The sequence below is a fragment of the Euleptes europaea genome, chromosome 10 (assembly GCF_029931775.1).
Source record: "Euleptes europaea isolate rEulEur1 chromosome 10, rEulEur1.hap1, whole genome shotgun sequence".
Lineage (NCBI taxonomy): Eukaryota > Metazoa > Chordata > Lepidosauria > Squamata > Sphaerodactylidae > Euleptes > Euleptes europaea.
Window position 1 is genome coordinate 53,830,063 of NC_079321.1, and position 12,950 is coordinate 53,843,012.

Consider the following 12,950-nt stretch of genomic DNA (forward strand, 5'->3'; position numbering starts at 1 on the left):
ACTTGGAGTTATTGCTTACCTCAGAATTCATTACATATTAAAGGTAGGTGGCTGTGTGAGTTAAAGATGCTTTTTTTGTATTTACAGAATCAAAATAACACTCTGGTAAGCTCACTGCGCCCTGACCTGGATAGCCCAGGATAGCCCGATCTCGTCAGATCTCAGAAGCTAAGCAGGGTTGGCCCTGGCTAGTATTTGGATGGAAGACCTCCAAGGAATACTAGGGTCATGACACAGAGGCAGGCAATGGCAAACGACTTCTGAATGTCCCTTGCCTTGAGAACCCTACAGGGTTGCCGTAAGTTAGCTGTGACTTGACAGCACTTTCCACCACCAAGCTCACTGCAGAAAACACCTTGCTATGCAGTCTTGTCATGCACTGGCACATCTGTAAATGGAAAAAATAATTCAGTTCCTTAATTCAGATGCAATACAGACTAGACTGTTATAAAGAACTGTATGTTGGTGTTATATAGGTGGAAGTATCCTTATGATCCCCCCCATGCAGTGGTGACTTCATATAAGCTGGGGAGTGTGGAATTTTCCATCTTTTTTCTTGTTGCACAAGGGACAGAAGTTTCATGTGTACTACCTGGGATAGCTGCAATCTCCAGTTTTTATCTCCCTCTAATTTTTTCCATATTTATGTTCATTTTTAGAAAGGAACTACCTATAACTTTGTCAGTTTGGCCTCGCTGTGAGACTACCAGCAGGGTTTTTCGAGTTTAGCAGACATCTGAAGAAAAGCCAATCCTCCCCTTCCCAAAACAATTGTATCTAACTCTGCAAGAAACACAGCAAATTTTGAGCCTAGGCTGTTGAACTACAACTGGGTAGACAACTGGGCAAAATGTTATGTTCGTTTCCATGGAAGACACAGTAGGACCTGCTACACATGAGCTTGTGCTCAAACCAGCATCTGGGCCAGAAGTGAACAACCTTTACAGTTTGCAGGTAGCTAGCCTTGTGGCTGTACCTGTCAGTAGTCTATGTTAGGTGTTCCTGTTTCACTCAGATGCTGTCGTTTGTGCCTCTTTTATTTTCTGTTGGTAATGTGGAGATATGCAGATACAATTCTATGTATTTTGTTTAAATCCCTTAGAGTAGTACAAATAAAATGACAAACTGTTGTTTAATATCATTGCCAAGTACAAAACCGATCACCTATGAGAGCTGTCCAGAAATACAGACCATGACTTGAATTACATTCTTTTTCCTAAGAAGGGCAGGTCACCAAAGAGACTGGCACGTATCCTGCTAATCCACTTTAAAAGGCTCTTCCATTGGAGGAAGGCTTCTTTTAGGCTGGAAGAATATCCAGCAGCCTATGGTTGGATACTTGCCACTACATGATATTTTTGGGTTGTGGTTTAAAGTATTGGCTCCCCTTTTCAGTCCAGAATGGATTAGTTTCTTCTGTCCTTTTGGATGCATTAAATACCTTAATTAAAACCAGTGTTCTTTCTGAGCGTCTAGGATGGTTTCCCTCCTTTGTGAAGTAAGGCTGACTTGTAAATAACTGCTCTCCTGGTGCAGAATGTCCTCCCAATCACCAGGCAAGGAATCTTCACAAAAGCTGGGGGTTTTCTTCTTAGGTTACACATGACTAGGTTAGACAGAGGTGGACAGGAGGTGGTAAAATACCTAGTAGTAACTTCTGTGAATATTTGTGAAGTTGGATTTAAGCTTTTACTTACTGCGGCATGAATTAGTATGTATGACATTATTTTCTCATGCAAGGCTAGTAATAGAAAACCTCAAGAAAGTGCTTCAGGAAAATAAAATGTGTTTTATACGCCTTTGTTATATGGCCACTGTTCATTTTGAGTTGCTTACAGGCAGCTCACTGGAAATAACTGTTTTTTCATACTGCCCCAGCAAGGGTGAATTTGCATAGCATTGAAAGTTGAATTGCTAATATGTATGTGGCTGTGTTTATATGCATGTGTATATGACATACAATCAAAGGATTTATCTTGAATGCTGGTTTCACTATGGGATTAGAGATTTCTCACCTCCACTCTGCGATTTCCTTATATAAAAAAAGGTTTCTGTAATCTTGCGCTTATAAATTTCAAACATCAGTCAGTTTACAAACACTGACTACTAGCATGTTTTGAATTATTCTTTGCATTCATGCCTTTAATTGTTTAACTTAATCTTTGTATTTAGTGTCTCTTAACCCATATTACTAAATTAAAAATAATTTATCTAATACACCACTGCTTGTGTTACATATGCTTATCACCTTACTCTCCTTAATGTGCTACATTTTTCTACAAGAAAGTACTCTCTACTCTGGTAGGTTCGTTGTGTTCTAGGAAATATGCACTTCTTTGCTGAGCACACTTGCTTGCCTAACCAGTTTCTTGGTAAAAGTCAAAAGCTTGCATTCACATCTGTTGGTCAGATAAAATGGTATATTCAAGTCCACATTCCACTGCAGTTGATAACAAACCTCTGCTAACTTTCTAGTCATCAACTATAAGGTAATTTGACAAAGCATTTTAGCAAGTCTGACTGTTTAAGCTATAGCTATTTCTGATTGATACAGATTGATATCTGAGAGAGCAACATTTTTATAAACTACTTGCAGTTGCTATTCTGAGTCACAAATTTTTTGAGCCTCATGTTTGCATGTTGGAAGTACTGGAAGCTAATATTAGGAAATTTTTAAAATTTACCTCAGAATTGAAATTTTCTATTATTTTCCTGCCATGCTAGAAGGAGATAATCATTTTTTTCTTGTTAATGTACTACAGATATTTTCCTAAATACTGTATTGTATTTTTTTTTTTTTTTGCTTGGGGGCAAAAATCAGGCAACTCTGAGCCCAGTCTTGGCCGGGGAGAGCGGGGTATTAAATCGAAACAATAAATAAATAATTATGCCTCTGTGAACAATAGGCCAATATTTAGAACTGTGTCTCAAAGTTCAACTTTTTAAAGAGTATCAACTATATCAGAAATTAATATGACCACAATGCATTTTAAATGTTTATTTGATTTGTTTTAACTGTCTTCATCCAGATAGGTAAAAATGGTTTGTGCAATAACAGTTCATCATTTCCCGAAAGGAGAGGAATCTATGGAGCAGGCTCATTCTGGGACAATGGGGTGGGGGCAGAAGCCCATCACAATCACTACCCAGACTAGCACAGCCAGGGTCGTCTATACCTCGTTGTTAAGGCTCCCCAACCTCTCTGTAAGTTATACTTCTGAATGTACCCTACATTAATACCAAAGGGGGGTGAAGTATTTCATTGAGCTCAGGTGCTTTCCTGTTTTTCTACTCAAACAACCTAGCACTACAGGTTGCCACATGGTCTGCAGAGTATTTGTTATATGTCTGTCTCATTTACACTGTTCAGAATAGACAAGGGTTTAAATTCCAGCTTGCAAGATATTAATGCATATTTATGGCTTACAAGGTAGCAACGATAATGCCATCAAGAGACGTCACAATCCATTTATTCCAGGTTACACTCAAATTTTATGGAGAACATTTTATTTAGAAAAGCTCGTTCAGTGTCTTCTGGGTAATGCCAGAGGTATTATTTTGATATTTAGCTTGTCATTATGAAATCAGTACTTTTAGAAGATGTATACATTGGGAGGAGGAGGAAGACATGTTCTGGAATACTTTCTCCTGAACAACAAAAAGCTGCTTTTACTGTAAGTTTCTGTGAAATGTTATAGACTCTTACAGCTTTCCTGGCACAATTTTTTTAATTTCATTTGCTTTGGCTGTACGTTTTATTTTCTACTTCAAAGATCTTTGAAAGATCTTTGAAAACTTACTCTTGTGGCAATAGCATTTCTATTGTTAGTACAGCACAATGTGACACGATAAAAATGATATGCCACATAGATTACATTGACCTTAAAAGAGAGGGCAGATTGCTTTAAAACTTGACTATGTCAGAAAGAAGTATAACTTAAACATGCTAATGCAGCCTTGAAAGCATTGGTCCGTTTGACCCTTGTAGCTGTCATTTTATTTTCATGACTAGCTTTGAATTCAGGGGAATTTGTGTTCAATATTAATATCAATATTAATTAACACACCTGCAGTCAATGGCCTAAGAGGACATGCTACTGGTATGCTAATAGCGTGCGAATGGACATTTTAGTACACAGGGTAAGCCCTTTTTTAAAAATGAGGCAGCAATGATGTAGACCACTTATATGTACAAGTACCTCTTCCAAGTAACACCACTAGCCCTGTTTGCATGTTACAGTGAACACACACATATCCTGCATGTACGTACCTGCTTGTAAGAAAAAGCCAACATCCATTCACCCAGGATGTTGCCTGGAACTATTGCCTGGATAAATGTGCAGTTTCAATCACATATTCAGCTGTACATGTGTTGAATGTAACACGAGAATTACCCAGTATACATATAAAGGACACTGTTACACGAATTGTATGTGCATTCATTATAACTTGTGAGAAGAGCTCCTGTGCCATGCTTAAATTAAGCCAGAGACAATATCTGAAGGGGTGAACCTTGCTTTGTCAAGAATGCTTAGTGTTTTGTTCCTGTATTGTGTACATTTTACTAGGTCATAGTATTTGTCAACACAGTGGCCTGAGATGCCCTGTCAGGTTCCACTGCACTGATTCTGGTATTGTGCAGTTGCTGGTTTCTTTTAATGTTGAGTCTTTCTACCTGAGTTCTACCTGCCCCCCATCCAGTGGTTATGCACCAATGATGTACAGACTTCTTGACACGTATACCACAAGTCCAAAGTATATTAAATTGCCACTTGTGTGCACACTGCAGAACATACACATCCTGTCCTTCCTTTGTTCTTTGTGATTGATTTGCCTCTTTAGTGTACTATCAGCACAGGCGTGCTCGCCTGGTTTCTGTGCCACAGCATGTCCAGGCCTGCTTCAGATTATGCTACCTGTGCCACTGTACACTTTGGGGTCATCTTATTTGAATTTTAGAGTGTTGCTGTAACTTCCTAAATTGACAGCAGCGAGTGTTTTCATGCTTACTAAACAGAACACAAATTCATACTAGACTGTTCTTCAATCCTGGATAACTTACAATTTCATTGTTAGGCTGTGAAACTATTGCGGTGGGGTAGTTGCTTTTTAGTGCCATGAACTATCACTTGCTCTTTATATGTCTGCAGTTTTTAAGAATGTAAACACCCAGTTAATTTAACATCATTTAAAACTTAATGAGCAACTTGATGATTTACTTGAGCATGTACAAATATATTTCAAAGCTTCTGTTCTGAAGACATCTCTGCAGGTTTGTTTTGCAGTGATAATTTCTGGTTCAGATATTTGTGGAAAAGATACATTCAGAGGCTAAAGCAGCCTGTTGTGCCATCTTTAAACAATTTTAAACACTTGAGATGTACAATCTATTGCTGTAAAGTAACTTTGGTAAGCATATTGTATTCACTAAGTGCGCCACTGTTCATGTATCATTTTGTACATTCAGCTTTAATAGTATGTTGTGTGTATGTACTTGCTGGATTGTGAATAAAATAATTGCACAATATTTCTTCATTGTAATTAAAATTATTGAGGGTGGAAAGAGAGAGCATTGTCAATAAGATGCCCCCACCCAGTTAACTGCTAGAGTCTGCTGAGCCTTTGTAATAGTTGGGAGCACCGCCTGGATCTGTATAGCTGGCTCATCTACACAAAGCGGGTCAGCTTGTGGAGCTTCTTGTGAGTTTTAAAGAGACTACAAACTGAACTACCGTAAGTGCAGTTTGTGGGCCCAACAGGTTTTAATAGCTATAATCAGGGCATAGCTTTTTGTAGTGCTGCCATATCCTTTTGGCCTTCTGTATTTCTCATCCCAACTATTAGCCCCTCTGCATTTCTCTGCCCCTTAATAATATGCACATGTTTGTGCTTTAAGTGTTTAGTGGTTTATATTTGCAGGTATAAGCCTATAAAATAGGCCATTGTAATCCACATGTTACAGACAGGTGGAACAGAACACTTTGTGGTTGAGATGAGAATCTGGAACTTTCAAGCTCACATTTAGGCACTATCTTTCCTTTCCTTTTTTGCTCCTATGACCAATAGGCCTGAGCAGTTATTTATTAGAGGAAAATCTGATGGAGAGATATTTGGCCACGGCCAGTGTTATATTTGGATCTCTACCCATCAGCAAAAAGGGGACTATTTTGTCTCGTTATGGGGATAGGAATTCTCGCCAATACGGGAGTGATCCATTTGTCTTGGTAGTGTTTAAAGAGGGTTCATTCCATCATCTTATGAGATAATGTGTCAATTTTCTTTGAATTGCATGAGCAAAATATCTTCATTTAATACTGCTTAGGGTACAGCATTAAACGGGCAAGCATAAAGACTCTTTGGAAGGAAGGGACTGTCAGGTAAAAGTATAGAGTTAGCAAAGGGGGAGGAATGCCAAAGAATTGAGTTTAGAATTTAGGCACTATCTAGCTTTCTGTTCTCTCCAGATAACCGCACTGTAAGCCTGTATTCCTAGTAATGACATTTATTTTTATTTATTTTACTTTATGACCCATCTTTCTCCCTAGGAAAGACCCAAAGCAGCTCACCTTATTCTCTCCACCATGTGATCCTCACAACAACTCTGTAAGATTGGATAGGCTGAATGTGTGTGACTAGTCAGTCACCCAGAATAAGGATTTGAACCTGGGTCACCCAAATCCTAGACCGACACCAACCACCACACCATGCTGGCTTTCTATAGGTATGCTTCTTTCCCATTAGTTGCTTTGAGAGGTTTTGCTGAGGATATTTTTAATAGTCCCTTACTAATAGGAACACTTTATCTCTCAACTGATGCCCTTAGCATTAAGCATTCTAAGTTGTATTCTGGCTCTTTAATTCAACTCAAGGTGCTCTAAATTGGTGTACCTGGAACTTTCTGCTGGTTTGAATCCACGTTCAGCTCAAGGTTCAAGTTCATCTTCACATCATCTGTGCAAGAACACTTCAACGTTGAGATTCTGCAAGTTGCACAAGGCACAGTTATTCAAAAGGGCTTTTGACACTGCCACCTATTTTTTAATTATATATGTTTGTTCGTTTAATGTATTTTAATTTTATATTGTTTTATCATTGTACTCCTCAGTGAAGAGCCCCATGGCACAGAGTGGTAAGCTGCAGTACTGCAGTCCCATCACTGCTCACGACCTGAGTTCGATCCCGACGGAAGTCGGTTTCAGGTAGCCGGCTCGAGGTTGGCTCAGCCTTCCATCCTTCTGAGGTTGATAAAATGAGTACCCAGCTTGCTGGGGGTAAAGGAAAGATGACTGGGGAAGGCACTGGCAAACCACCTTGTAAACAAAGTCTGCCTAGTAAATGGGAAGGGACGTCACCCCATGGGTCAGGAATGACTCAGTGCTTGCACAAGGGGCCCTTTACCTTTTTAATCATCAGTGAGTGGTTTTGGAAAAAGGTGGGTTAAAAATGTTGCAAATCAATGGAAATTCCAATAATGTATGATAAGAGAGTATGAGTGAAATAAAATACATACTGAAGAGGACAACTCTGCCAACTCTGCCAACTCTGCCAACTGAAGAGGTTAACTATGAATCCTTTACATGGAAAATGGTAACTGATTATAGAACTGTTCCAGGCTGTATACTAATATCAATAAATGAATATTGTAGAAGAAACTGGAGATGCAGATCTTTAAGTACATAAGAAAGGCCCTGCTGGATCAGACCAAGGCCCATCAAGTTCAGCAGGCTGTTCACACAGTGGCCAACCAGGTGCCTCTAGGAAGCCACAAACAAGAGAAGTGCAGCAGCACCATCCTGCAGAGCTAAGCATTAATTTAGGGGACTTGCTTCCAAATAATGATGCACAGGGTTAAGCTGCAACGCTGTTTTGATAAAGCCCAAGTACTTCAGTTTGTGTCATAGAAGTGGGCAGTTGAATCCTAGAGAATTTTAAAGTACAGAAATATTACAGGACAGCAAGGAAACTGGCAGAGAAAATAATGCTCTTTTGGGATTATACTTGTGATGTTGTTCTGAAGGCAACATTTAATCAGGCAAGGATGCTTGCCAAAGAAAGGGATTTGCAGTAATTTATTAAATACTCAGCAACCTCCCACATTGTGAAAGGTTAACTGCTGTCAGCCGAATAAGTCATAGCTGCTGGAAGCTCTTTGAATAGTGGTATCTCATTTATTTGGAATATTTCCACTCTGTCCTCATCTCTTGGTGCTGCTTATAATAAAACCATCAAAACATAAAATATAAATGAAAATTGTTATATTTATAGTAAGGTGTGATGAAAGCAGTAAAACCAGGCCACTCAAAGACAAGGCAAGTCTCTCCCTACTGATAAGACCCCTCAAGTATGAAGAAAAATACAAATTTGTAAACAGAAAAGAGAACATTGGTTCTTGTAGGTTATCCGGGCTGTGTAACCGTGGTCTTGGAATTTTCTTTCCTGACGTTTCGCCAGCAACTGTGGCAGGCATCTTCAGAGTAGTAACACTGAAGGACAGTGTCTCTCAGTGTCAAGGGTGTAGGAAGAGTAATATATAGTCAGAAAGGGGTTGGGTTTGAGCTGAGTATTGTCCTGCAAAAGTATTGTCCTGTAAGTATCAAGATAATGTGCTAATGAGGGTATGGTATGTTAATATGGAACCATTGTATCCTGAAGTGATCTGTTAATGTGTGTAATCCAAAGCTAATCTGTATGGCTATTGTTGAATGTTGTCTTTGTCTGGAGGTTTTTCAGGGCAGGAAGCCAAGCCTTATTCATTCTTAAACTCTCCTCTTTTCTGTTAAAGTTGTGCTGATGTTTATGAATTTCAATGGCTTCTCTGTGCAATCTGACAAAATAGTTGGTAGAATTGTCCAGTCTTTCAGTGTCTTGGAATAAGACCCTGTGTCCTGTTTGTGTCAGTCCATGTTCAGCCACTGCTGATTTCTCAGGTTGGCCAAGTCTGCAGTATCTTTCATGTTCTTTTATCCTTGTTTGTATGCTGCGTTTTGTGGTCCCGATGTAAACTTCTCCACAGCTGCAAGGTATACGATATACTCCTGCAGAGGTGAGGGGGTCTCTTTTGTCTTTTGCTGATCGTAGCATTTGTTGTATTTTCTTGGTGGGTTTAAACACTGTTTGTAGGTTATGTTTTTTCAAAAGTTTCTCCATCCTATCAGTGACTCCTTTAATAAATGGCAAGAATACCTTTCCTATGGGAGACTGTTTTTCTTGAGTTTTCTGATTTTTGTTTGGTTTAATGGCCCTTCTGATTTCATTCTTGGAGTAGCCGTTTGCTAGCAGTGCGTGATTTAGATGATTAGTTTCTTCCTTGAGAAACTGTGGTTCACAGATCCGTCTTGCACGGTCCATTAATGTTTTGATTATTCCTCTTTTCTGTCGGGGGTGGTGGTTGGAGTTTTTGTGTAAGTAGCGATCTGTGTGAGTTGGTTTCCGGTAGACCTTGTGACCTAACTGAAGGTTTGATTTACGGATGACAAGGGTATCAAGAAATGGGAGTTTACCCTCAATTTCCTTTTCCATTTCTTGATACCCTTGTCATCCGTAAAACAAACCTTCAGTTAGGTCACAAGGTCTACCGGAAACCAACTCACACAGATCGCTACTTACACAAAAACTCCAACCACCACCCCCGACAGAAAAGAGGAATAATCAAAACATTAATGGACCGTGCAAGACGGATCTGTGAACCACAGTTTCTCAAGGAAGAAACTAATCATCTAAATCACGCACTGCTAGCAAACGGCTACTCCAAGAATGAAATCAGAAGGGCCATTAAACCAAACAAAAATCAGAAAACTCAAGAAAAACAGTCTCCCATAGGAAAGGTATTCTTGCCATTTATTAAAGGAGTCACTGATAGGATGGAGAAACTTTTGAAAAAACATAACCTACAAACAGTGTTTAAACCCACCAAGAAAATACAACAAATGCTACGATCAGCAAAAGACAAAAGAGACCCCCTCACCTCTGCAGGAGTATATCGTATACCTTGCAGCTGTGGAGAAGTTTACATCGGGACCACAAAACGCAGCATACAAACAAGGATAAAAGAACATGAAAGATACTGCAGACTTGGCCAACCTGAGAAATCAGCAGTGGCTGAACATGGACTGACACAAACAGGACACAGGGTCTTATTCCAAGACACTGAAAGACTGGACAATTCTACCAACTATTTTGTCAGATTGCACAGAGAAGCCATTGAAATTCATAAACATCAGCACAACTTTAACAGAAAAGAGGAGAGTTTAAGAATGAATAAGGCTTGGCTTCCTGCCCTGAAAAACCTCCAGACAAAGACAACATTCAACAATAGCCATACAGATTAGCTTTGGATTACACACATTAACAGATCACTTCAGGATACAATGGTTCCATATTAACATACCATACCCTCATTAGCACATTATCTTGATACTTACAGGACAATACTTTTGCAGGACAATACTCAGCTCAAACCCAACCCCTTTCTGACTATATATTACTCTTCCTACACCCTTGACACTGAGAGACACTGTCCTTCAGTGTTACTACTCTGAAGATGCCTGCCACAGTTGCTGGCGAAACGTCAGGAAAGAAAATTCCAAGACCACGGTTACACAGCCCGGATAACCTACAAGAACCAATGAACTCTGACCGTGAAAGCCTTCGACAATATTTAGAAAAGAGAACACCCTCAAAAACAGCCTTATAAAGTCCAGAAAGAACAGAATACTAAGAACAGCAAAGGGGAAGGGGAAATTTGTCAGCACCAGCCCCTGAAAGATAAATTTAGACAGGTGTCAGCCCTTGGCCCACAGAACCAGAAATCACCACAAAGTCAGATAGAGTCCAAACAGATGGTTTTTACTGATCAAATAGGCATACAGCGCAAACGAATAAAATGACAGCTATGAGAGGCTCACTAGCTGGGAGATATTATAAGGCAGGAAAGGCGGGAGATTACACGCATGAATACAGTTTCCCAGGAGCTGAGTTCCCAGGCCTAGGTATGCGACCTTGGGGGGCAGACAATACAGCACAGAGACAGAGGCAATAACGAAACCGAGATAGCAGCCTGACATTCTGCTCCTCTCAAGGCCCCCTCCCAGTTCGCAAGGGGGCTGGCCTGTCCGGGTAAGCAATGTGAAAGGCGTCGACGAGGTCGGGGGCGGAGACATCCCGTGCGCGCACCCATTCGTCATAGGCAGGGGGGAAATGTTTCCAACGAACTAGATATTGCAGATTGCCATGGTGAATACGGGAGTCAAGGATCTTGGAGACTTCGAAGTGTTCTTCCCCCCCCACCATGATGGGTTGCGCAGGCGGTGGGTCCGGATGCCACCGTGGAGAAGCAACATGGGGTTTGAGGAGGCTTATGTGGAAAACAGGATGCACACGCCTCAAGGATTTGGGGAGAGCCAGTTCCACTGTGACAGGGTTTATGACCCGAGTAATGGGGAAAGGGCCAATGAATTTGGCGCTGAGCTTATGGCACGGTTGGGTGGAACGGAGATTTTTGGTGGAAAGGTAAACCAAAGCACCCACTTGCAGATCACCCCCGGGGGAGCGATGTTTGTCAGCTTGCGCTTTGTATTTACGTTTGGCCCGGTCGAGGTTGCTAACGAGCCAGGGCCAGGTGGTACGGAGGGCGTGTGCCCAGGAGGCAACGTCGGGGTTCCCCTCCCCCTCTACATCATCTGTAGGAGCGATGGGACTGAAATCTTGTCCATACACAGCAAAAAACGGGCTAAAACCTGTGGATTGATGCATGGCATTATTGTAGGCATATTCTGCTAAAGGTAACAGTTCCACCCAGTTATCCTGGTGGTAGTTAACATAACAACGTAAATAACATTCAAGTACAGCATTGACACGTTCAGTTTGACCATCAGTTTGAGGATGGTATGCACTAGACAATCCCTGTTCCACCCCCACCAACTTGAGGAAAGCTTTCCAAAACTTAGAGACGAAACCACTTCCGCGGTCACAAATTATTTTACGCGGAAACGAATGTAAACGAAAGATATGCGTCACGAAGAGGCGGGCCAGTTTTTGAGCAGAGGGGATCCCTGCGCATGGAATCAAATGTATTTGCTTAGAAAACAAATCAGTAACAACCCACAACACAGTTTTACCCCCACTGAGAGGGAGATCAGTCATGAAGTCCATAGCAATCACTTCCCAAGGTCTGCTGGGTGTTTCAAGAGGTTGTAGCAGTCCCGGGGGTTTGCCCTGCGATCGTTTCGCAGCGGCACAAACGGGACAGCTGCGGATGAAGGAGTCAATGTCGGAACGCATTCCCCCCCACCAGAACTGTCTGCGTAATAAGTGAAGGGTCTTCAGAAACCCAAAGTGCCCAGCTGTTTTGGCTCCATGAGCTAAATGTAAAACGTCCTTCCGGAGAGCTTTGGGTACATATAATTTTGAGTCTTTGTACCAGGACCCCCCTTGTTCCAAAACACCAGGAGGTAGGGTATGAGCGGAACGTTCTAAAAGGCACTGGTCCCGAAGGACAGTTAAAAAGGATTCGGAGATGGGGATTTTGGAGGGAGCCCCCCCATCGGTCATGGAGATCTGAGAAACAGTTATAGGGCTAGTGCTTACGTGCGGCGGCGCGCAGACTGCAGGCGGCTGAGCGGTCGGAGGGGTAGGAGGGGCGGGAACTCCGGTCTGTTGCGGTGGCGGCTGGGCAGCCGGTTGGGCTGGCGGAGCTTGCGAGTTAGGGAAGGTGTGCTGATGCTGGGATCGGGTTTGCACAGCCAGCATAGGTAGGGCCCCACGTTGCATAGGGGTGAACAGAGAATTGGTAGGTCTTTCGAGTTTTACCGGATATTGTGGTAAACGGGAGAGGGCATCCGCGAGAACGTTTTGCTTCCCAGGGACGTGCTTCAGGGTGAAACGGAACTGAGCAAAGAACTCCGCCCACCGTTGTTGTTTCGCCGATAGCTTATGGGACCCCGTGAGGGCAG